General features: G+C 50.8%; 2 long non-coding RNA genes across 3 annotated transcripts; one reads left to right on the top strand and one right to left on the bottom strand.

Moving 5' to 3' along the window:
- Positions 1–1093: 1093 nt before the first annotated feature.
- On the bottom strand, positions 1094–24483 carry LOC140649651 (uncharacterized). Of its 2 annotated transcripts, XR_012041703.1 has the most exons (5): positions 24418–24483; positions 21069–21180; positions 12348–12509; positions 11727–11998; positions 1094–1892 (listed from the first exon to the last, which is right to left on the bottom strand). It is a non-coding gene; the product is annotated as an uncharacterized lncRNA (long non-coding RNA). The 2 variants fall into 2 exon arrangements; XR_012041702.1 differs by lacking the exon at positions 1094–1892 and having other exon boundaries at positions 5142–11998.
- LOC140649650 (uncharacterized) lies at positions 4127–15235 on the top strand. The gene is made up of 3 exons (XR_012041701.1): positions 4127–4311; positions 12390–12556; positions 14734–15235. It is a non-coding gene; the product is annotated as an uncharacterized lncRNA (long non-coding RNA).
- Positions 24484–26038: the final 1555 nt, after the last annotated feature.

Below are 26038 nucleotides of genomic sequence, written 5' to 3'. Positions count from 1 at the left end.
GCATTAAAAGAGGACTTTTGGCTAGCAATTGCCTTGGCAAGGGGTGGCGTTATTCGGTATTTGACAAGGGCCTTAAAAATAAAACCAGAGTGAAAGGAGATTGAATGGGAGAAAGCTGGGGAATAAGGTCATTGCGACACTGGTCAGTTTGAAGCGCTCTGACACAGCAGAGCAGAGCCGTCCCGTGGGCAATGGCCTTTGGCGTGCTCGCACCTCCCGGGGAGCCGAGCGCCTGCACCCAAGCGCCTGAACCTGCCGAGCATGCAGACGCGGCGCGGATCCGTCCCAGCCACCAGAAGCGGTTCCCGTTTCTGCTGCCGGGGGTGGTGACTCTCGTAAAGTTAATTCATCTCTTCTTACAGCACAATTAACCTGTGGGAATCGCTTATAAAGAACAACGTGTTGTAAAATCCAAGTGTTAAGATGTGACATAAATGCCAAGATTATCTTAAAAAACCCACACTGAATCCCTTCAAATAATACATTTTAAGGTCTTTCTGACTCAGCAGCACGTGCTTAAAACTTAACAGAGGGCAGGGGTCACGCTCTCCGGACTTTTTCCCAGCTGTCCTGGTTAGAAATGATCACACATGCTGTAATCTCACGTGTCTCCGTGCTGCTGGAAGAGCAGACTTCAAGCAGAGCTTCCCAGCGGCAGCCGCCTGTGCTAGAACTGCGAGAGGTCCCAGCAGCATGGCAGAAGAGGACGGGGCTAGCACTGGCCCAGACTAAAGCTGGCATACTTGCTGCCAGAAAGCTGCCATTTGTCCCTGGCTTTATATATATATTGCAAGCTGTACTTTGACTCCGTGTACTCGAGGGAAATATTTTACTTGAGAGCAACAATATAAAGCTTGTCTGCATAGCTACCTCTGCTCCTAATTGTATACTACCTCATCAACCTTTGAAATGCGAATCACCACACTCACACACAAACACCATCTGCAGAACATAAATGTCATATGCAAAAAGGCTGTCCCTTACGTGGGAGTGCAGGTCTACTTGGAGGGCTCAGAAATGCTCAAGGGGGAGAGAGGCCTGATTTAAAAGCTGGGTTTTTTTCCATCTGGTTCCAAAAATTAAAGGACTGTCTTGACTCCTGGATGAGATGCATTTTCCTAAAAGAGTCAAATTTCCATTAATAGCTAAAAAAGCAAGAATAGATACTTGTCAACCTGCCCTAGTTCAAGCGGAAAAGCAAGTTACACACTTGTTTGCAAGTCTGTAGATATTACTGAGGGCACTTTGTTCCAAAGAGGGACTTTGGGATTTGGGATTAATTTGGTAGCCATTCAGGCAGGATCATCAAAGCCTTGCTCAACCATCAGCACCTGCTCTCCTGGGTGAGAGGCTGGAGGTGACACAACCACCCGCCTCCGGGGAGAGGCAGTGGGGTGGACTATCTCCGCGGATGGCTCTCCATCGTTTCCTGGGGCTCCAAGGAGGACCCACGGGCGACGCAGTGACTCAGCCCTGCTCCTCCACAGTCTCTGCTCTCCAAACCACCCCCTCACTTTGGGTTCCTCTATTTTTAAATGTCAGGCCACTTTGCTCTTCAGAAGGTGCTAAACACTTACAGCCAGGGCTTTTACTAGAAAATTTTCTGCATTTATTAGTATTATGTTAGTACTAGAAAAGGGAGGGAAGGGCTTGTAGTATGGACTGTGCAAACTCAGATCCTTTTTGCTCATGAAATGGCTTTTCACCCTTACCTGATCAAAAAGCTGTCAGTCCAAGCGGACAACAGACAGGCCTCCACGCCTGCACTGCCGCTGAAAACCACAGTACCAAGCTGTACACAAGTTCACAGGAGGGCTCAAACAGGAACCCCGCCATCTCCCAGCCCAAAGGGCAGGTTTGGGACCGCAAGGCTACACTTCCTCCCCAGTCACCTAGAAAAAAATACACCGTCACCCCAAAATTTATCCCCCTGCAGCAATTCAAATAAATTCTAGCTGAGCCAATCAGAACATTTGCTTTATCCATGCTCGTTTATTGGGTGCATTGATGAAGCCACATTCATTAATCAGGCTCATTAAATGTTCTGCCTTACTCCTGCCGCTGCTCAGGAACAAGGAGTTTTGTCCTCCGGCGTTCCCGTCTTCCCGGGAGAAATGCTGCCCGTTATGCGGGAAGAGGCAAGGCTCACACGGAGATCAAGGGGCAATTATAGGTGCAGGCAGGGATCAGGCGCAGACAGCACGGGGGAGGCTCCGGCTGGTGCTGTGCCTGACTGCAACCAAGCGAATAAACAGGTAATAAATGCAGAGCAAACACGTCTGCTGGGGAGCCCGTGCCTTTGCGAAAGAGTGTCTGAGGCTCAAAAAGAAAAGAAAAACAATAATAATAATGCTGCCTGACACTCCTGAATCTTCTTTAACGGCACCGAATGGTTTGCAAGAGGCAAGCTCGTAGTGGATCTTATGATGTTTTAAGAGTTACACAGGGCCAGCTGGAGAAGGGGACACCCAGGGACGTGCATGGCCAATTTTGAGAGAGCAACACTGCTCCTGTAACCAGCAGCTGCTGGGAAATTTTTGCAATCAAACGGTGGGAGTGAAAGAGAAAAGCAGCCTGGCAGTAAATATACTTAGCAAATTCAAACAGTGAACGAGTTCCAGGAAATTGAGATAACCCTGCAGGCACAAAGATCCTGATCCAAAGCCCACGGAAGTCAGTGGAAAAGAAAATCATGTTAGCCTTTAGCAGGCTTTGGATGAAGTCCAAGGAAAGTCAAATAAGCAATCCAGTCCCAATGACTCTGTAATTCTTCCCAATTAAATAGCCACCCAAATCTCACACACCTTCCCTGGCAGCTCCTCACTTGCCACTTGGCCCCCATACTGGGAGTTTATACTGAGGGTTACCTATACATACATTTTTCTGCTCACTAACTGCTACTGGGTCCTGCTCTCCTGGCAGCTCTCTGGTGTCTGCGGCTTTGTCACGAGACTAAGCATTTGGCGTTTCTCCTTGAGCCTCCTGTAGTTACAAGGGTGTTTGAAGATTTCAAAAGGCAGCAAACAAAAACTGAGCAGCCCCAAAAGCAGCGAATTTCCACGTAACCTCACGGCACTCAGACCCAGGGTGTGAGATCCACGGGTCATGCAGCAGGGACCATCATCCCATGGCATGGAGAGGACACATGACAGGAACAGCCAGACACTTGCCAGGCTGAAGAAGATCACCCTGCACCCATCACAGGGTGGAAGCCCCCAGCCTCCCACAGGCATCCATTTCCCAAGCAAAGATGGGCCCAGAGGCATCTGTGAGAGGCAGCAAAAGTCAGCTCTTCGTAGACCCAACTGAGCTCTGGTTACATGCTCGGCCAAGCAGCTTTGCCTCGTGCTTTCTGGGAAGAGCATCGCATACAAGCTGGCCACCATCCAGAGGTCCACAATCCAGCAGGCAAAGGAGAAGACCCAACATCTCCCCTTGTCCAAAAACATTTAACCAATCTGCCAGTTTTTAAGCCCGCTGGCCCTGACTCAACCTCATCGAATGCCGACGGTTGATGACGGTGAATCATTTCACGTCATCCACCCTCCACGATAACGTGGCCGTGAGTCAGATCCTGAGCTGAGGTGGGAGCCCGGTGCCCCCTCCACATCTGCAGAGCTGCACCCTCCACCGCCCTGGATCTGGCCCTCTCTGCCTGGGGAGCCACCCCAGCTTCAGCCATCCCAAAACGCTGCATCTCTCATTTAACCTCGCTGTTTGGCTGCTGTAGCTAGCAGGCAGACATCAGCTCCTCCAAATAATAGCTGCTCACCTTTTAGGGGGGATCTTTTTGTCAGATTTCTCACAGCCACATGGCAAATGAGGTTCAGCTGACGGCATAGCCATCCCCTCTAATGCACCCATGCTCTATGGGGTTGCAAAGCAGGAATTTGGGTCTGTTGGTAGAAACGTCCTTTGGAGAGTTTCACTGATCCAACCTACATTGCCCACAATTTTCTCTGCTGAATCCTGTCCCTGGTGGCATGCACCAGCCTACATGCACCGTGCATGGTGCAGAAACACCTCTTTTGGAACAACTGCCTCTATGAATATTGAAATTACTTGAAAAAGTAGGAATACCTTACAACCCCTCCTCCTCCCAGGAATACTTGCAGCTGATAAACACAGCAATTTCTGTAAGCCCTTGCCTTCTCTTTGAGGTACAATCTCGGCTAGTGCTCACTGGTATGGACAGTATGGGTTGCGCTGTGCTCTCCTTCCATGGGCTCAGGCAATGCTGGCATGGCCAGACCTTACAGAGGTTCACCATCGGCTGGATGTATTGCAGATTCCTGACATGCTCACCATAAGGTCACTGGGTTTTTCTTTTTCCTCCCACAAAGGAAAAAGAAAAAGAAAAAGGGTTTTTCTTTGTTTTTTCTTTTTCCTTCACAAAGCCCTTCATTTGTTTAGAAAACAAAATCCAAATAAAGTAAAATCTCTCTTTTAAAGAGGACAGTCTCAATTTTCCCAAGGGGTGAGCAATTCGGTATCTCTCTCTGCTTTGGGGGGTCTGGTGCAATACCCTGGTTTAAGCAGGATCCTTGTTTCGGCTGCTCAGCAGCAAGGGGACCTGGCCTGAGCGCTTTACTTTTAAAATAAAATGTGGTGTTTTTCCTTCGCTCCCTTTAACTGCAATTGTCTGGATAAAAAAAAAAAGCAGTTACACAGTGCCTGCTCCAGAGACCACTGACATCAACAGCAAATTGCTCCTGCCTTCAGTGGGCTTTGAATCAGATCCTAAAAATGCAGCCCAGCCCATCCACATCAGCAATACCACAGTCAGAAATGAGTTCAAGCATCCTAGAAATCCAGAGAGGCGGGGGAAAAAACCCCAAGGTGACATCTAGGAAAAGAAATGTGCCACAAGTCAGCAGCTGCGTTAGAGCCTGAGGGGGGATCATGGGGCGGTGGGGATCGCTTGGCACCGCCGCCGTGGAGTTAGAGGGACAATTGCCCCGTTAATATGAACATTATCCCACTCCAGCCAGGCCACTCAGTTTCTCCACGCTGACAAGTTTTACTGTCCCTGGGCTGTCAGGGCAAAGTTAAGCAACCGTTTTCCAACAGAAAGACCCTTGTCAAAGAAGAAAGTGTCTTCCTAAGAACGATATGTTTGTATGAGAAAATACAGACATTTTATTTCTAAGCACTCCCTTCCCCCACTGAATTTATAACATTAAAATGAATTGTAGAAAAAATAAGACTGTTGGGTTTTTTAATTACAATATTTATCAAAGAGCGGCTTTCATGATGCTGGAAAGGAAATCGAGTTGAGACTTTGGAAAACTTTTCCAGGAAACAACTTTTTTTTAACATGGTTTTAGTATGGTTTCTTAAGGCCATTAAAACTTAAGCAAGAACTGCATCTGCTCATCATTCCCCCTCTTTTAACATTTCAACGCACTGAGCCCTTTCAAACAGATTTGATAGAGGGTAAGAACTTCTAAAGATAGTAAATTTCAGTGAGTTTTCTGGGGAAAGAGCTCTGGAGAAGAGCTCCTACAAAGCCCTCCCTCCCACCAGAGAGGCTGGAGCATGAGCTGAACCATCATTAGACATCAGAGAAGCCATTGCAAGGCACAGATCCATAGAGACCTGGCACATCAGACTGGCACAACCATTTGGGATGGGTCCCTGTTGCAAGGGACATGAGCCTGGAGGGGTTCGGTGGATTATTTTCTGGAAGCAACTGGGAGCAGCTCGGCTACAAGGGTATCTGGCGCTGTAGGGCTGTGCAGCTTTGCCACCCACAAGACCCATGGCCAGCATGTGGGCAAGGAAAAAAGTTAAGGCTGGGTGACACAGCCTGCTTCAAGGCAGAGATATTTCAGGTTTTCCATGCCTACCATTGGCTCCCCGGAGGTCACATCCTCAGTGAAAGAAGCAGGCAGTGGGTTGTGACCCACATGCTTCCCACCCACCATGCCGGCAACAGCACGGGTCCAGAGCCAACACCAAAAATCAGCCCTGTTCAGGATTACTGACGGTAGTGTCATGCACCCCACTGCTGTGGCATGACCTCTGTGGACATCTGACAAGGGATGGACCGTGCCCTGTTCTCTCCCTCCTAGAAGGGCTTGGGCTTAGGCCAGGTCTTTGTGCGACAGCGTGAAGGTCTAGGTTGGGTTGTGCTAATGATGCAGACTCAGCCCTTGACTCCAGACGGACATCCCTTCATTCTGGTCCTCACCGGTTGCCACGCAGGAGAACCACGCAGCGGGTCAGACGCACACACTTTCACCTCACAGCATAGCCGATCTCTTCCTGCTTGCCCACATTTGCCCATCATGGAAACTATCACTTGGCTGGCAGCAAGGAAAGCCCCAGCAGATGCACTGCCCTGGCTGCTGGCAGCCACTCTTGATTGCTAACGCGGAGAGGATGTGGGTTACAGCTGTTTCACGGGGACGTTCCCTGCTGCAAACTCACATGCATCTTTCCCCAGTTTTTTCCCCACTACGGTTTACTTCTCACCAAATCAAAGGCAGCAGATCATATCTTCCCTAGTCCAGCCAGGTCTGCTTTGCAGAAGATGGTGGTTACATGCATAAAGTGAAACTCCTCTTCTCTGTGCCATCCTTCGCCTCAGCACCTCCCAGCACCAAACCTCTTCTGAGAGTCAGCCTGAAGGACACAGTGCTCAGACTTTCTTCTCATTTGAGCCGAGTGACTCTGGGGTGGTTTCTTTCTTCTTCCTTTAGTGAGGCGCAGTATGATCTTCTGGTATTTGTCAGTGTTACAGCTGATCTTCCTATTGACTTCTCCATTCACAAGTGGAGTTTGTGACTCTGCCAGGGAGGGTCGGGACACGCATGCCCGAGGGCCATCAGCATTACAGGGGTGTCTCCCACCCTGTCCATTCCCAGAGCTAGAGATGCCCAGCTTTTGCTAGAGGAAAGGCTTGAAGTATTCATTTCCCAAGCTGTCCCTTGGGGGTTTTGTCCAAGGACTAGAGGCACGCTGGTCAAGGCACAGAGCCAGCCTAATACTCTGGCCAAAGCAAAGCAACTTCTTCTGATGTTTGACAGAGGCAAGTTAAGTCCCAACTGCATTGATGCAGACACAACCAGGCAGAGAAATGCAGGACGCCTACCTAGAACTAAAGAAAATGGCCCAGAAGAAATAGAGAGCCATCTCTCCATTAGAGGACAGATGAACACCTGGTTAGAGCAGCTACCTCCCAGGCTTGGTTCAGTATTCCCTAGTCAAAGACAGCTCTCCATTGACACAGAGGGGTGTCAGTAAGGCTGCTGTGAGTGTCCCATCTCAGCAGTGACTCAGATCAGGTGCCTGCCAGAACTTTCCTTCTCTGGAGGCCAAGACCAAAGGACCCCATCTCTTTTTCCCCTGAAGGAGGTTACTACAACTACTTGCCAGAAGAGCTAAGCATGCCATCTCCTTCAGCTTTCCAGGCTCATATTTGCTATTGTAACCAGCTCTAGATGCAGCTTAGATTTACAGATTTTCAGCTTTGACTCTCCCTGTATCTGCATGGAAGAGTCTTGGGCTCCCTCTGTACGAAGATGAGGACCTGTGCAGAGCACGTCTCATTGAGTGAAAGCTTTAGTACTCTGCAGCATATGATCCCAGTGAGTGCAAATGTCCTGCAGAGACAGGAAGGGAATGCTGTCTCAAAAGTGTTTAAAAGGAAAAGTGAAAGAAACCATCCCCACACCAAAGTAACCTGACCCCAGAGGGTTAAAGCAACCCATACCTTGGGAATTGGGTGGCAAGTGTTCAAGTCTCAAGCCTGGCTCCATCAGGCCAGGCTTTTGAGCTCTTGCATTTATAAGCAAGAGCTGTAATGACCATGCTCTCAGCTCTGTGGCAGGCATACACTCACCCTTTTCATCCCATCCTTCATCAAACTGGACCCTGCATTCCCAGGAAAAGTTTGGCTGCCAATTAAAGCATCCACACAGGTTTTCCTGCAAAGCCTCTGCGTGCCTCCCCTTCCAGCAAGGGCTGGATGGCAGGTCTAACAGGAGAGGGAAGGAACAACGCTGTGCAGTTTCCGATGCTTGCTTTTTGAGCACATTCCTGCTTGAAGACAAAGGTTTCCAGCTCCTTGCAGCATTTCAGGGAGCCACACCAGTAGCTGCTGAAAGGCCTTGGGCCAGACCGCCTGCAGCTACTTTGCTGCCACTCTGTAAGCTGATGTGCTTCTGCTCATCTACCAGATCACCAGATGAAGGCCTGGTCTGCTCTATTTTCTCATAGTTATTTCCTCTTTCCCATAGCATTTTGAAGGGTCAGGAGGTTTCCTCTATATACAAAATAATGCTTTTCCCCCCATCCTTGGGCAGCTCAATACCTAAGAGTAATCCTTTTATAGAAGCCTAGTGGTTTAAATTACATCATGTCTGTTCTGATTGCCATTAATAATATTGGATTAGCTGCTCTGCAACCAGACCTGTAACGAGGAGGAGGTCCCACTGTGCCCGGTGCTGTCCAGGTGCGTGGGCAGACACAGCACCCTTCACATTTCACTCCTTGGGAAGCTGATCCGAACCGAGGACCTGTCCCACAGCAGCTGGGAACTGCTGTCAATAACCTCTGAAGCAGCAGAGGCTGCGTCCCCTCCTGCCCCAGCCAGGGAGGTTTGTTTTTTCCAGCAGGTGAGTTATCACGGCTGAAGCTGCCCATCTTGCAGAGAGTACAGGCTTCGTTCGCACCCCTGCTCCTTCCAGTGATGTTGCTAGAGAGTTGAGTAAATAACACAAGATATCTCTCAGCATTAACATCCTGGGCAGAAGCTGCAGGGGAGAAGTGCCATGTAGGAGTGCGCTGGAGACTGAATTGTCACAGGAAGATACGCTCATTTATTTTTCCAGTACAGATCTCATGATCTCAACATCTCCCGGGGCTTTCCCAGCCAGCCTGGAAGGTCTCTGCACTGATGTGCATTAGCCAGCACATGGTCTCGTTCAACTCAGGGGTAGCATGTCATCGGGGTGTATTAACAAGGGCCTGTCCCTCTGATGCTGCAGGCTTTTCTGGCACCCACGGACATCCAGGGTACACAACAGCAGCTGTGCCAGCTCCAGGAGCCTCCACTGCTTGGGGAGTATCAGTCAGTATTTTTGGTGCTGATTTTCCCAAGAGATTTTAGGGGCTCATGCCAGGGGTGAAAGACACTACCTCCTTCCCACACCCACGGCTTTGACCAGCTCCTGCTGCCGTAGCCGTGACGGACAGAGCAGGGTGGCTGTAACTGGGATGGCCTCGGGATGCAGAACAGAGTGCAATGACTCGCGGGGCCAACTTGGAGGAGAGCGATTGCCACTGAGTCTGGCAGTGCTTTTGGTGGCCAACCTACCAGGCAGTCCTGTGCTGGCTTCCCCCAGCCATGGGCAGCACACCCCTTCCCCGCTCCTAGCCACCCGCCACGGCTCACCCTGTCCCTGACTGGGGGGACAGCCTGATTAGGGAATGGATCCAGCTTAAAAAAAGGTCAATACTGGGGAGGGAGGAGGAGCAGGGATTACTTTCAGAGGCAGGCCCTTCCCCAGCTCACGGCGCTGTGGTGGCATTACTCCCAACCTGCCCGCAGCGACGGGAGCTGGGGAGAGACAGTCTGGGTGGGGAGGGGAGGGGAAGGAATTTGGTGAAGCAGCTGAGCGATGCCAAGTGCACGGTGAGTACGTGCGCGTCCTACCCTGGCCGCCAGCTTTGCACCCCGCCAGCCACACGCTGCTCCGAAGATTCCCATTCCCTGGGGCTCTGCTTAACTCATGCGCTCACAATTTCCTACTGGAAAAAAAAAGAGAGAGGGAGACATAAAGTAGGTCTGAGGGAAACATCCTCTCCCCCTTGCCGACTAGCCAAGAAGAGCTGGCAATAAAAGGCCAGTTCTGCCTGCTCCCTGGTGCTCCGTTTTATTTGCCTTTCCAACACGTGGAAAGAGACTTTTGGCTGGCACGGCGGTATTTTGAAAGGCTGAACTTACAGCCTTTCCTAGCTTTCCAGAGGGGGGAATGCTTGACCCGTCCCTGGCATCAGCGCATGTGTGGACCCCAATCTGTGTGGGGTCAGACTTGCACATCGTCCTTCTTTGCAGCTAGAAGTACTTACCCAAACATCTCTCTAAACACCACCAAGTTCATTTTTAACTTGGCTTTCAGCTCACAAGCTGACACAATTCCAGAAACTGCGATACTAGTCCTGAAAGTGAAGCCCCACATGCTACGTCCTGAATGAAAACAGCTTTGGAGCTGAATGAGAGCAGCACTGACCTGCAGATGTGGCAGGAGACAACAGTGCAAGGCTCACGCTCAGCATGGACCCCACCACGCTGGAGATCAGGCTGATGCTCCTGCCACAGCCTGGCCACGTCGCTCAGCACGTACCACAAACCTCCAGCCAGAAGACCTCAGGGGAATGGCAACACGGCCATGAAGGTACAAGATTTTGGGATGTCGTAGAGACAAATCCATCCAACTGCTACCTCTGCGGCCAGTCTGCACTACACTGATAGCATTGCCCAGTGCTTTTGGAGGCACGAGACAGAAAGCAACACCCTACTCGATGGAGAACAGGAAAATGAAGCAAGAGCTGATGGTGGATCACCAAGATGGTGAGTGGCCCTGCTCCTCACAAATGCCACCTTCCAGCAGCTGAGTGATCAGCATATCGACATGGATATCTTTAAAAGTACAGGTTAAACATCCATCAAACAGACACTGTTCAGAGTTTAAAACAAAAAAAGATCAAGGGCCACACAGAGTACACAAAAGTGAGTGTGACCCCCTCCCAGAGATGTTTCTGCACAGCTGTCTCCAAAGGGATGCAAGTACAGATTAGAAGACACTAGGTCTTCTTAGGGATTTTTACCCACTTGAATAAAAGAGCATGGCATCTGAATTAGCACGTTGCAACCAGAACCAGCACTGATAACCTGTTCTGCCAGACACTACGAACACACACAGCAGAGACAGCGACCAAGCTCCAAGTAAAAACAGACATAGGCAATGAAAGGGACATGCAGGGAAACGGAGATGAAGGGCCTCTGAGAGAGCCTAGTGGCATGGAGAGGTTTCCTGGGCCCAGACCAGCACGCCCAGCTTCCCTGGGAGGGTGCATCCCGACCGCACCGGGCTGCAGAAGGACAGACCCGCTGTCAGTGCTAGCTGTGTGAAAACTGTGATGCTAACCCTGCTGCCAGGCTGTGGAGCATCCCGGGACCAGGCATTTCTGTCCCAGTGCATCACACCCTCAAAGGCAGAGCCCACTGGCGTCAGGCTGCTGGCCAGGTCACGCCAAAGAGCATTTTGGAGGATCTGCCAAAGAGCACGCTGGGGATCTGCCACAGCGCGCGGTGCGAAACGCTGACTGGCTGAAACCAAGTCCACCGTCTCCCTGTGGGATGCAAAGATGCTCCTTTGGCAGCACAGCCACATCCGGAAGAAATTCGGGTGACCCTGGTGGCTGCGGGCACTTTTGAAACACAAAGGTTTGCAGGTGAGCAGGCTGCTGAAGGAAGGGAAGCAGAGGGAGTAGACTATGTTGCTTTGCCACAGCTCCACATCCCACAGGGTAAAGGGACTCAGCTCTCCCCATCCAGGCAGTCGCCCTGACGGGTGTCCTCACTCCAAGCTGGGGCTCAGGTGTCTACAGGCATGTGAGCGTGAATTCACCCCTGGGCTCCTTTCTCCTGGCCTCGAAACCAACCTTGGGCTTCCCAATGGTGAGTGACCGAGAACTCGGGAAGATTGCTACTTGACCTGCTTGATTCGTGCCACCACACTGTCCCCTGTGGCGGACCACTGTGAAGCAAGAAGATGCAGAACCGATGTTTTAGCAGCCGCTGCTGTGTCTCCAGAAGCTGGTGCCGTTCGACCTCTTTGTGGTGATTGTGCATCGGACAGCCAGGCAGGGGTCTGCCAAACGCCTGGTCTTTCACGGCGGTCACTGGCAGAGCTGAGATTTCTGGAGTCGCTTTTGGAGACAGTTGTTTCCCTGCCTGCCTTCCTCCTCCTGTCTTTCAGAGGCATTCCTGTGAAACATGGAGGGGCACAGGGCACAGTTAGAGATCAGCTGATCCCTTAGCCCACCATGGTCCAGAAGATATGAAGTTCACATTGTCCTTTATCAGATAAAACTTGCCAGGAGTGACTCCTAACGAGGCACAGTCTGTAACCCACAGGAACCATACAAATCTGCTAGCGGGACTAGAAAAGGTGATTTTTATATCCAGCTAACTTTTTGCATATGTTTTCATATGCAAATTGTTACATTGTAGAGAGTTTCAAGTGGGTTTTGATGGGAAAAGGGAATTCCCCAAACATATTTTGGCTAACACTCCAAAGCAGGTGGATTCAAAACATACTGCAACAGTGACTTACAGGATATGTAGTCTGATGCTCACTTATCCCTGTTCTCCACAGAGAGGCCTAATCTCCCAGGATGGACTCCTATGAGCAACTTCATGGTGGTGTTGCACCTTCTCCAGACATAAAAGCAAAGCACCTCATGGAAGATGCAGTCGTCCAGAGGAATTCAGCCACCTGGAAAGATGGGGAGAAGATGACACCTACCATACAGCTCCTGAAAGGCATGAAAAGTTTGAATCAAAAATATTTTTGTAAATCTTTTGGTAAGGTGCTTGCACTAGCCAGGCAGCTGCCTTCAATTGCTGGCAGCAGCTTCCCTTAGGGCAAGAGCTGCTTTTCTCCTCCTTGCCCAGGAGGGACTGACTGATGTCAAGCTGCAGCACATAGCTTAAGAAGGGGAGTAGGAGAGGGAGAAGAGCTGCATTTTCAAATACAGAGAAATATTTGTCTATGGACTGTACATTGCTGTGTCAAATCATGTCATTTAAGCTATTGTCCAAAACAAATCACATCCAAAGATCTTGTCGCAGGTTCTCCAGATTCATGTCCGGCCTGGGCCCAGCACAGACACTTGTTCATGTGGGTATACCAGAAAACACTGCAGCACATCGCTGCTCATTTCTCTGACCAGTTGCTATATTAAATATAAGTCCTGGGGAAAAGATGCACCCTCCAGGGATGGGAAGGGTATTTATATGAAAGCAGCACCTCACCAGCAGAGCACAAAAACAACTGAATTCTGGTCAACACTGCCAAAAGTCTTGACTACCAGAGATTTGTAGCACTGTTGCTGGTATTCCCATGAGGAACTGGCACATAGAGCAAGAGCCTTCATATAATCACACAGCCAGCCCAAATCCTGGCCTCTGCCCATAGTCACTGACAGCCCAGTTATAGCAAATTGCCGTTCTGGAAAGAGGAAACAGGAGTTGAAACAAGAACCACATCGCTGCTGGTAGCCGCAGCCATCACCAGCTGCTGAGCTCATTCCCTTTCTGTGCTGCAAAGGAACAGGCAAACCCCGACTGGCCAAGAAAGATGTGACTGAGTTCAAATAAGCCTGCAAACAAGTAGGTTACCAAATCAGCAAGGACACCCTGCAAGAGAGGTGGGGCACCCTGCCCAGGGGCAAAAGCAAGCCAGGTAGGGGAAGGAAGTCCTGAGCTAGGAAGAAGAGACGTGTAGGATAAGGGGAAGCTACCTCAGAAACACAGAAAAAAATATTAACAGGAAATAGTCTAGTTAGCAATGCAGCATTTAGCTAATGAAAACCACAGAAATGGTTCTGCCCAAATATCTACAAGCAGCAGGGAATATTGCCATAATTAGTAAGAATTGCAGGTTACACTCGGTAAACACAAAAGGAAGCAGGCACACTCATACTGAGAATCAGTCAGCCCCTAAGAGAAGCCACTGCCGAGAAAAGCCTGTCCTGTACCTCGCTGCTACCTGTGCATAGTGGGGCCATTCTCTCTGAGGTGTGAAAGTCTGGAGCTCGGCTTCTGAAAGCACAAAAATCTGCGTGAAGGGAAGACACCTTTCAGGAGAAAGGATGCCTTTTTGCTAGGTGTCAGTGAGAGGACCTTTACCATAACAGCTTTGTCCCGCTCACCCCAAATTCTCCCTCAGGGGCAAGCAAGGTATCTGAAGGGAATAGAGGTGTTCACCTGCCCATAAAGCATCAGGAAAGGGTTTGTGCTTTTGTTGCACTGAACTGACAAAGAGGACTTTGGCCATCACATTGCATCAGTAAGGAGAGTCTGCCCTCTGCTTGCTTGAAGAAAGAGAGGGTGCCCAGCAGGGATAAATCACTGCTGCCCACTGATGTTCAGAGTGACAGTGATTTCTGCCGGCTGGCAATAGGGATGGCCAGGCCTGGATCAAATAGGTGCAGAGGTTCCCCTGGCACCACCTTTGCTCAGGAACAACTTTCTGAAAAAAAGAGTGCTGGTGAGAGCCTTGCCCCCAGGGCAGGGGTGAGTTTTACCAGGGCCTGGCACCGAGTACAGGAGCTCTTCCATCCTGCCCTGCTCTCGGCCCGTGCTGAAATTCAAAGTGGCTGCCAGCACACCTGCAGCCAAAATCACCCCTATGATGGGAAAGTCTGAAGGTCACAGATGCAAACAAATATTTGATGAGTCGATACAAGTCAGCCTTGAACACTGCACCTCCAGTGTCGGGGAGGACCCCCCTCCGCCATGCCTGTGTGTGAATGCCCTTCAGCATACCGCCCACGCTGTGTTTGAGCTGCCCCGCTGTGTGCACACCGCTCGCTTTGTTAATGTTTAGACTTTCTCTGAAAGGCCTGTCTAGGCTCAGCGAGTGGGAATCAGTGACATGAATTAGCTGGAGACAAAGCGTTTACCTCAAATACTGCTATCACCTCTCTTTTCCGTAGGTGGACGAGCCACATTCCTCCTGGGCTTCTCTAGGTGACCTTTCCTCCACAGCCCACCTTCTCCTGGGACTGCCTGACCTACATCTCACCCGCTCTGGGGATGGCCGCCAGAAATCCCCCTAGCCACGTTCCTTCCAACCCTCCTTCCGAGCCTGACCAGGGTCAGCCCAGCTCCTTAACGCATGTGAAGGGCAGTGAGGGGCAAACGCATCTTTTGACTCGTGCTCTCGCAGATGAGTGAGAGGCTCAGGACCAAGCCTTTGGGTGAAAGCCCTGGTCCGTGTGGCAGCAGGACATGAGGTTGCTCATGGGACAACAGCCCTGCTTTGATGGACCTGCTCTGCTGATGTACGTGTGACTGTGTGACTTTGCCCTCAGGATGCATGAGTCTCTACTCAAGGGAGCACGAGGGACCAGAGCAGTCTCAGGGTTGCACTTAAACTGCTGTTGCTGATAAACCGTGGATATTGTCGCTGTAAAATCATGGGAGGTTTGTACAGGATGCCAGGAAACATGATTTTGATGCACTTGATAGCCTGTTCAATATCTCAAACAGCCTCTCCTGGTACCCAGCTCTCTGTCTCTCTCCGTCTTCTCTTTGCCTCTTCCCTCCCTGTCTCCTTCCAAGTCCTGTGGGATTTCTTCCAGCCCAGCTCCAAGGAAAACCTGCAGCCTTGGATCGCAATGCAGGAATATCATCACTTTGGGGCAGACCTTTTGCTCCATCAGGACCTGTGAAACAGGGGGCATTTTCCTCCCCCACTAAATTTTGTTGCGGGAGGTCTGCAAATTGCATGGCACAGTGCTCTCACCTGAGGGAAATGTCCTTCATGACATGAAGAAGAAGAAAGTGTTTTACTGAAACCTGAGATTTGGTGGGGTGGAGTTGTCTTGTCTCCTGACTCAGCAAACCTGGGTGGACCACCTGCACGTGCCCCAAGTGACTACTTGTTCTGCTGGGAGCTTTGTGGAAAGCTGGGAGAGAGAAGAAGTTTTAGGGTTGCTTTTTTCCACCACTCTGTAAATTTTCATATAGAAAAATAAGCCTGGCCATCCCACAGGCCCTTCAGCCAAATTTACTGCCCTGTCACAGTGTGGCAGGAGAGCATGAGACCCACCAGCCCTTCCAGCTCCCCACCCAGCATCTCAGTGCAGCTCATCCAACCGGTGCAGATTTAGGGCTCTGCTGTGGCTATCCTGAGGAAAGCCCGGTTTAAAAGGAATTAAGAGGATATTGCAGCATTTTTACAGGATTAGTTTAACTGAGATCTGTGCCACAGACAGTGACGAGCCTCAACGCCGCTCCTCAGAAAGAGGAACCTATAAGACAGACCTGCTCACAAATCTCTCTCACAAAAGTCAGTTATTTACCCCAAATAACTTGGCAAAGGCAAGCCATTTCATGGTGCCAGATTCAAACTCCCCTCCTTTCTCAAGAGCTCAGCTTTCATCACCCAGACTCCATGTACCACCTAAATCAAACGCCACAAGATGGTACTTGCTCCGGTGAGCTCTGATCCCCCCTTGCTGCAGGAGCTGGGCATTTATTCTTAGAAATCCTCCCAAACCCTCCTCAACACAGAGGCGGCAAGAGCAGCAAAATGCCCCATTAACCATTTTTTCCCTAGCCCTGCCTCATCTTCCCAGCAAACGAGGTTGGCAGCAGGTTTTGTTTGAATTCTCCAGCTACGTGGCTTTTTCTTTTTTAATGCTTGGCTGCCCAAGCACAGCCGCAGGGCTTGGCGAAACAGGCTTGACTTTCAGCCTTTGAGGTGGTTTCGGACCTAAAACACCTAAAATCCTGGTGCTAAAAATATACCCTGCCACTTTCAAGAACTAAAAAAGTGGCTAGTTGTCATGTTAATTTACCTGTCGGCCTGGCTTTAGCATCCCCATATGTCTGCTAGCGAGCTATTTCCCTCCTTAAAGAGGCGTGTTATCTCATATCTTTTTTCACTTTAAGTCTTAGCTTATAATCCGTGATGAAGGGACCATTTAAAAAATAGCATCGTGCTCTTCTGCAGCAGTTTCAGGTGCTCCAGTTCCTCCCAGCCATACAGCTGCGTGGGTTTCTGGGCAGAGGCCCACATATAATAGCTATTTCTCTAAAAAGCCTCTCAAAAATGCCAAGGGGTGACCCAGCACCAGGAATTCCAGGCCTGCAAATGGATGTGGTCCCATCCTGCCTGCCTCAAGCATGCCGGGGCTGGTGCCTCCCACCCGGGCTTGGGGCAAACCTTTTGGTTATGGACCCTGTCCAGTCCAGAAACATCAGGACTAACTAACCTGAGACAGAAGGAAGTCCCAGGATTTCCCCTGTACGTTATAGCCTGTATACACTGGGTGGTCCAACCAAAGCTCGGCAATCTTGATGCTCTTGGTGCAGCTCTGGGGAAAGCTACGCAGGTAAGCCTTAAAGAAGGGGAGAGCCCTGTAGGGTTTGGTTCCTGCACGCCTGAGCACCGCTCTGCCCATCCAGGCTTGCTCCAGAAAAGGCTCAGGATGTGTAAATTTGGTAACGTAGCAGCTTGGGAACAGTGTGGGTGCCGTGTCCAGCCATGCGACCACAAGCGCATTTGCACATCACTTCCTGGACGGGTACCAGCTCCCATGCTGCTGCGAGTCCAGCAGCACGACAAACTCTGTGCCCACTTCTCCTGGTGCAAGAGCTGGCCCTCGGAGTCAGCTGTTGTGATTTGGGGCCTGAAAATGCCCCTGAAGCTGCCGGCACACACACAGAGCCACCACCGGGGTAATCAAGCCGCTGCACCGAGACCTGAGCAGCCACCTCTGCCAGCACTGTCTGCCTGTCCCGACCCTCCTCTGCTGCTGGATGCCCCAACCATCGTGATGCACCCACAAATTGCTCTTATCCAGGATGCAGTGGGTGCAACAGTGATGGTAGCATGGACCTGGGGATGGGTCTGCAACTATGCTCTGAGCCAGCGGGTGTGTGGTTTCCCAGACCCCCAACTTCAAGCATGAGCCACTCTGCCAACCTCACTGGCAGGCTTGGATTGGAGTTCATGTCTGCACTCAGGGGCTGGTTTGGATGCTCATGTACACCTCCAGCTCCCAGCCATGCAGGTGATGTGCCAGGTGGTGAGTCCCTTCCTTAGAACCAAGCATTTTGCTCAGAGGAAGTATGAATATAAAGATAATCCTGATACAACTTAAGAGAGAAAGCCGTACGCAGGCCTCCTGGAGAAGGTAACAAATTGCTGTGTGAACAGTTGTATCTCCCTGTCCTTCCGTCGCCAGTGCATCCTGGATAAGAGCAATTTGTGGGTGCATCAGGATGGTTGGGGCATCCAGCAGCAGAGGAGGGTCGGGACAGGCAGACAGTGCTGGCAGAGGTGGCTGCTCAGGTCTCGGTGCAGCGGCTTGATTACCCCGGTGGTGGCTCTGTGTGTGTGCCGGCAGCTTCAGGGGCATTTTCAGGCCCCAAATCACAACAGCTGACTCCGAGGGCCTGACTCTGCAGGGCACAGGGAGGACGTGAAGCCTGTCTCAAGCTCAGGATTGCAAGCAGGTTTATTTAAACCTGCAGATCACCGGTGCCTCCCACTCCCACCTGGGCACCAGCCCGGCACCAGCAGACCTCAGCATGGCTGCTGTAAGCATTTCTATTATCACACAAGTACTGCCTTATCATCTGGCAGCCCTGTCTTTGGGCTCGGTGGCATACCTAGAAGACAAATTACCCAATCATCTCAGCTGTTTCTACGCATGTTTAAGGCCAGGTTCCTCTTGCGTCACTCCAGGCTTTCTGCCATGCAAATGCCCTGCAGTTACTGAGGTGACACCACAGAAGTGATGGAGCACTAAAACTGGAGTAACGCATAGAGGGGAGCAGGCTGGTTGTAAACAGTGTTTAAAAATTCTTGTATTTTAGCTCCTTGCCTGGGAGTTGTTGTGGAGCTTAGTGGAATTCAAGCAAAATTAGACAAAAGCTGCAGAAGGGACATTTCCAGCACCTATGTTGCAATAAGCCCCATCAACAGGCGGGTATCACCCTGGCATGATGCGGTCCAGCCCTTGAGGAAAAGAGGAGTGGATCAGCGGCGGTGTGGAGTAACTCCCCTCCTGGAGACCCTCGGGCACTGCGTAATGCAGGCTGCACGGTGGGTCTCAGCATTTGCTACCTCTGTAGCACCACTGCGGCGGTGGGCTTAGGTCTTAGGTTGTCTAAAGAGGCAGCTTAGTTGTAGAGGCAGTCTCCATGCTTTATCACCCCAGCATGACACTGGCTGAAAAAACAGCAGCAGACGTCCGCCTGGCAAGGCTGAGGGAGAGATTAACATGCTCATGGCCAATGGGGGAGGCAGCGAGGGGGACTCTGGCCACTGGGTTTCCCAACAAGGCGCCTTGCACGAACATGTGAGCCGTGCCACCTGGGCAGAGGCATTGGGAGGAGAGATGGGAGACTATCTCCTGCTGTCATTACCCACAGAAGCAAATGGATGAGAAAAGAGTGAGAAACCATCTCCAGAAAGAGTAATCCAGAAACCATTTCGTTCAGGCAAACCAAAAATTGTAATTTCGGTTTGAAAGCCAAACTGTAAAAACAACTGTTCATACAGTTGTCCCTGCAACCGAGAGAGAAAGCAGCTGCAGAGGGTTTGGCTTTTTTTTTTAATGTGAAACCAAGCAGCGGAAGTGTGAACAAAAACCTTGCAGAGCTGAGATTTTGCATATTTACATGTAATTAGGAGACTCTTGGCAAGGTGTGCTTTACTAAGTATTCCCCCATCATTTCTAGGACCTCTGACGCCAGCTTGCAAGAGTTGCAGTCTTCAGCGCCTAACGATGCATCCGGTGACTCTGAAGTGCCATTCGGGGACTGCCATCAACTCAGGGCTGAGCCAGAGCCTTGGTGTACCCTTAGGGCACCTGCCTCCCCTTGGATGTGATGGGAATTAAGCATCCCGGGGGCCTCGCTTCCACATCCTGGCTCTTGCCCCCTCCCGGTTTCGGTCCCTTCGAGGGACCCCACTGGCAGGGCTGCTCCCCACCTCCCACCCGGCTTCGCCTCCACCCCGGGACCACGTCACCCCTCCCACAAAGAAGGGCCTGTGCAGGAGCTGGGGCTCACGCCGTGCCGAGAGAAGTCATAAAGCTCCTTTTAAGCTGGCCAGCACAAAGCCGAGCCTGTTTGGCCGCAGGTTGGGGGCTGCTGCCTGCCCTCCCTGCCTCTGCCAGGCACTGAGTCATCGCCCCAACATGGGGCTGCCAGCCCAGCACCAGCAAGAGGGCTGGGGCTGGCAGCCAAGAGGGGAAAACCTGCCCCGCTAACTGCTGCAACAGCCAGAATGTGTGCCTCAAGGTATTGCTTTTTCCCAGAGATGGAAATAGGAAATATTGTCGAAAAGACCTGGGTCTGCCAGGGAAATGGGCAGCCACGTGGAAGGGGTCACATAAAATCTTCCTCGGGTTTGTATCTTCCACCACAAACCCCTTTCAAAGCTCTTTTTGACATAAAGAAAGAAGCAAGGGTTTCTACCTGCTTCCTTTTACAAGACGTGGGAGGGAAAGTGGAAGCTATTTTCCAGCTTGCAATGCTCACGACCCTCACGGTGGGGGCTTCTGCCTCCAAGACCCAGCACCCCAAGTCAGGACTGCAAAGAAATCTCTGCTGTTGTCTAAAGCAGTACAAATACAAGAGACACACAGTCTTCTGCCCACGGAGAAAAAAATCGTAAGTGGGTCTCAGCACTTTTTCAAGCTTTTAAAGCACTTTTATGATTCTGAGTCTCTGATTTTTTGACACTCTGAGCTGGCAGCAAAGCAATGCTTACAGGTCAGGGGCTTTACTGGTGTCCAAGGGATCAAGGTGTTGGTTCTCTTTAGCTCCCTTGAAAAGTACAGCCCAGTTCCCTAAGGGTAAATGGAGACGCGAGCCTCTTGCAGTGATTTAATGCATATCATTAGCAGACAGGGAGGACAGCTACAGATACACATCGTGATTTCAGTCTACCATCTCCTAAGTCATAGCAATACAAAAATTAAAAAAAATCTGGATAAATCCTGATTTACATTTTACAAATGTACAAATTACAAATGTACAAATTACAAATGTAATCCTAATTACATTTTACAGTTTGGCTTTACAGTTTGGCAGGATAAATCTGGGGAAAGGGTCCTGCCCAGAGCCAGGAGTATGAGATGGATTAGAGAAACGTACTCCCGACTCCTTTACGCTGCCCATGCCCATGACTGAGGTACACGCTCCCTTAAAGGCCAGTTAGCACCAGCAGGAAAGAGCAGCAGCCAATTTAAAATTGAGGGAAATAAGAGACTTGGAGCCAAAAAAATAAAGCCCTTGAGCACCTCACCTGCGCCCAGCTGTGCAAGTTCAACAGCTGGGAGGCCTGGGCAGTCGCTGTTGCGAAGGCTGAGTCACACTCCTAAATACGTCCCAACTGGCTGGTTTCGCTTAGTAATTGCCTTTTTAGATCGAAAAAGAAAAAACAGGGGGTGAGGGGGAAGACAAACCAAACAGCTTAGAAGTCTGCAAGTTGAGAGAAAAATAACTTCAGCACAGGAAAAAAAGACTCAATGCAGGCGGGAGATTCATCCTCTCAATTTATTTTTCGTCTTCCTGACTCTGCCTTTCCTCTCCCTTTCTCTTCCAGGTTATTCAAGGCATACTGACAGCAGAGCCTCAGCCAGTGTCACCCCAATGTCCTGAGAGTCTAAACCCAGGGAAAATGCCAAAGATTGATTTGCAAATTGGCATCAGCGCTGTGCAGGCTGATGAAGGCTTCCCACACCTCCACCCTGCGCTGAAGCCAAATTCACCCCATTTCTGTCTCCATAGATATCGTGGGCATTCTCTGACAAAGAAATGGTTTTTCATCTGACACCCTGGCTAATCGTGCCGTGATCTCGCCTGGACTCACCCACAGGTCCTGTTCTTCTTACAAGCATCACAGATTTTAGTATTGACCTCCCTGGTCGCAACAGGCGGATCAGCTCCAGCTTTTACATGTGTGCTGAGCTGAACATGTATTTGCTCTCCAAGGAAAGCTTGCGGTCTTGACTGGCAAGCAGAAGGCTCTGAAGGTATGAGTGGACTTAATCAGTGCTTGAAATGGCTTTCCACTCAGCCTCTCATGCAAGGGTACACCAGCGCAGCACACTTCAGCCATGCCAACCCAAAAGCTCCAAAGCTATAAAGGGAAGGGGTCAGACTCCTAAAAAAAAACCAGCAAAGCCCTGCAGATACTGCTGACAAGTGGAGAGAAGAGGCTCCCCTCCCCTGCCAAGGGCTTGCTGGTTCCCTCTGCAAAGGGGATGAGTACCTTGGGCACATGGGGACATTCCGGAGATGTTCACTGCTCTGACTCAGCCCCTGGCCAGCCTCGCACGGAGCGGCACCGGGCACTGCCTCTCCACTGCCTGACCAGCGACCACAGGGCAGCCCTGTGCCTCTGCCCACCCTTAGGTCTGGGGAACCAGGCCTTCACCACCCCCCCTTTTTTTTTTTCTTAACTGAATTAGTTGATTTTGCAGGGATGTAAGCTGGAATGGGACTCACCGACTAAGCTATTTTAAACCAGGCTTCCCTTTCATTTCCAAGGGCCAGCAATTCCCTCCTCCCAGTAGGATGCTCTGCCCATGCAGCCCACAATGTGCTTGAGCACCGAGGCACAATGGGGAGGAAGCACTGCAAAGCAACTGAGACAGCCGGGACTCCCAGCATGGCTCTTGGCTCAGCCACCCCACCCCAGCCCAGCCCCCAGCTCCACTGTTTGCTCTGAGCCCTGGGGATGCTGGCCCTGGCTGGGGATCTCCAGCTGCAGGCGTGCCAGCAAGCCTGCTTGAAGTTCCTTTAGCCCCTCCATCTCAGCCAGCCAGGAACAGTCTCCCCTGAAACACATCTGGCAAATCCAAGCTGGATAGTTTCAGGCAGACCAAACCAGGATTTGCCATTGAATAAGCTCCTTCAACAGCACTGCGATGTGTTGCAGGCACTTGAGAGCAGAACGGCCAGCTGAATCACTCCCTGATGCCCTCTGATCAGCCCTGAGCCTTTAATTTGCCCAAGGTCCAAATTAACCTCGCTGCAGTCCCTCCCCCTCTGCAGCTTCTGGAAGTCACTGTGTCCTGCTCCCCACGTCCTGGCATCTGTCTCTCCCAGGGCTCCTCGAACGGCATTTCCTTGCAAGGAAAAGCCCAGGCGAACCATATGCTTTCCCTCCCTTTAAATGCACTCCTGTTTAACTTCATAACCCTGTCAGGGCTGGCTGTGCTCCACAGAAAAGCCATGTGGGTATTCCCACCTCTGGGCAAGGCTTCACCTAATAGGAATGATCTAGGAGATTTTGTAGGGTGGTCTCTGCTACTTAGAGCCAGGCATTTGCTAGGGGAGAGAGAGAGGATGGTTTCTCACTAGGTTTAAGCTTGCTCCAGGTGATCACTTGGTAATCAAGTTTACATTAAAAAATACTTGATTTTGGTGGCAATTCTTTCCTTTCCCAAGTAATAAAAAGTCAAGCCAACTCCTGCTGCTCAGGGGAGTAACTTTTAACACCTCTCCTTAGAAATGGGCTTGCATATATATTACGTTCCAGGCACAAAATAAACACAGAAGTCAGATGGGAAATTGCTCAGGGAACCGCCAGGCACTGATGTCCTGCGGTCTTCACCCAGCTGAGCCCCCTGCGAGGACCTGACCTGCAGCCTTCATACAGCACCAGCATGGAAGTGCTGCCAAGCATCAGTAACCGCTCCTGACAGCCTCACATGAAGTCCCTGTCAAGATGTCAGGACCAATTAGTGAGCACGCAGGCACCAGGACAGAGAGCACTCCCCGAGTTGGGTGGACGCACTCTGCTTCCAAGGCATCTGCAAGCCATACACAAAGTGACCGAGGGACTGCGACCCTCGTGAGATGCTCCAATAGGACCCTTCAGCAAGGAGACCCTGCTCCATCACACACCCCTAAAAGCTATACCTTGCCAGCAGGTAGCGGGGAAGGACCAGCAGCTCAGCAGCCCTGGCTTTGGCTTCCTGCACGAGCGACCAAGTTCTGCAGGGTAAAAGCCACCAACAGACATAGGCTCCATGCTGAGAAACTGCAACGTTTCCATTCAGGCACTGCAAGGGAGAATGAGCTGCCCAGGCTTGGCATTTGCAGAAGCCAGCAAAGTGAAGAGCTTAATCCTTATCCCAGAAAGGAGGTTATCAGCTAAGGAGGGAGACACTGCCCCCCACCCCAGCCATCTCTCTTCAGGAAAGCTGGGAGCTCTCTCCCAGACATAAACATCCAAGCAAAGTCAGCCCTGGCCCCAGGGATGAACAAATCTGGTCTCCTGCATCCCACTCACCCAGAAAGTCATTCTGCCCAGAAGGAATAAGAAGCTCCCACCCAAAGTGACCGAAACATTCTTCATGGCCCAGAGCACCTCCTCCAACCCTCATATCAAGTGTTTTCTTTCTTCCTCCACTTTCTCCCCTAATCTTTACTTCTCACGCAGTCTCAACCATGCTCACCAAGATGCTCTGGCTAACCAAGACCTCTATGGCAGCTCAGGCACTCTCATGGGAGTGGGAAACTCCACCTCAAGCAGAACTGGGATCTGGAAAGAGCCATCATCCCCCTCGCAGGGGTGCAGAGTCTGATGGGACACGTGTCCAAAATCTGTCTGACAGCAAAGCCAGATGTGTGATAGACCTCACCTTACTCTTTTCCAGAGCAGCCTGACTAGGATCCTTGACATACAGAGATCTTCCTGCTCATCCCCTAGGGCAAGGGTGGCTCTGATCATAGCCCAGCCTCCTTGAAATTCTGCTTTTGGGCAATGAGCAGAGTGGGAGGGACCTCTCTCCAGCTCTGGTCCAGACAGGAGGAGGAGGCAGCAATTCACCCGCCATGAGGATATGCCCTATGCTGTTCTCATCTCCGGCCGGCTGGAGGTGGGAAGGAAGGACCGCAACACAGTGCCTGTCAGACAGAGATCCTTCCCTTCCACGTCACATTGACACTGGCAGTCATCCTCAGCCTCCCTCCCTCTTTCTTCCTTAATTTTCCTTTCTCTTTTGAAGATTTGCTTTCCCCCCCTCATCATTCAGGCCTCAGATTGCCTCTGTGACTCCTTGCTGGGTGGCAGAGGGGCCCTGGGGGACGTTTGAAGGTGATGGGGCAGAGGTGGCTTTTGCTCTGCATGGAGGTGTTTTTGCAAAGCAGCCCTCACATGTGTTTCACAACAGGCAGACTGCCACCAGCAAATGGTGTAGTAAGCGCCTGCAATCCTGGCCCAGAGAAGACAACGCAGTCTGTTTGGCTGCAGAAGGATCACAGGATATATTAACAGAGCTTATTAAACCCACTTTGGTCACGCTCCAAAGCACGTTGAAGACTGGGGGAGAGTCTCTCGTTGACATGAACGGGTTTTGGATCAGGGTCAATACCATTAACCTGCGTGCCTGGGAGCTGCTGCAAACCCAGCCGAGTCCTGTGGTTATTACTGTGCATGTAAGCCGTCCCTAATAAAATAAAGACGACAAACTGGCCTCCTGTGTTTAATAATCTGTGATGACTAATGGATCATCTGTGTTTGTTAATATCCATCTCTTACACAGCCTCGTCTTTCTCCAGCTAGCGCCCAGCTCATCCTTTGTTACCAAAACCACAGCCAGCTTTGCTGCAGAAGGTGAATTCCTTTCAGAGTTACATTTAATTTGCTGCAAGCTACCCCTTTAAATCCAGGCTTTTACACCCAGTTACTCCAGAGAATATGAGGAATGCCTCCACTGGTTTTTCACTGAGCCCATTTAGCCTTTTTTGGACAGAGGGAAGCATCTGAGAGGGAGGGCACATTTTTCCCTCTTTGAATCACAGAAGGAACACCACAGCTCATTCCTCATGTCCAGGCTGCTTAACCCTTCCTGTATCCAAGCGGCCCTCAGCCGCTCCTCCGGTGGCATTGGAGCCTCTCGCTATCACATTGCCTGCTGGTCTGAAAGCCCAGGACACGTATTAGGTACCCTAGGAAACAAAGGCGTGGGATTTTCCATCCTTTCAAGGCTATAGCCAAGACAGTCACTCCCACCTTGATCCCGTGATACAAACCACAGCCCGAGACGCAGCCCTGCAGCTCCTTGCACGGCAGGGCCCTACACAGAAAACCCCGAGAGATTCTTCTCTCTCCAAAACAATGAAAGAGAGTTTTTTGCTTCCCACTCATTTATCCACTGTCACAACAGCTGGTTTCCACAGGCTTACTGTACAGCCCTCCGGCTTAGCTCGGTTTTCAAGTGCACTAAATTTGCATCCACGCCACATGACCTAGGCATTAAG

Source organism: Ciconia boyciana, chromosome 3 (assembly GCF_034638445.1).
Source record: "Ciconia boyciana chromosome 3, ASM3463844v1, whole genome shotgun sequence".
Classification (NCBI taxonomy): Eukaryota; Metazoa; Chordata; class Aves; order Ciconiiformes; family Ciconiidae; genus Ciconia; species Ciconia boyciana.
This window is presented reverse-complemented; position numbering and strand designations above follow the sequence as displayed.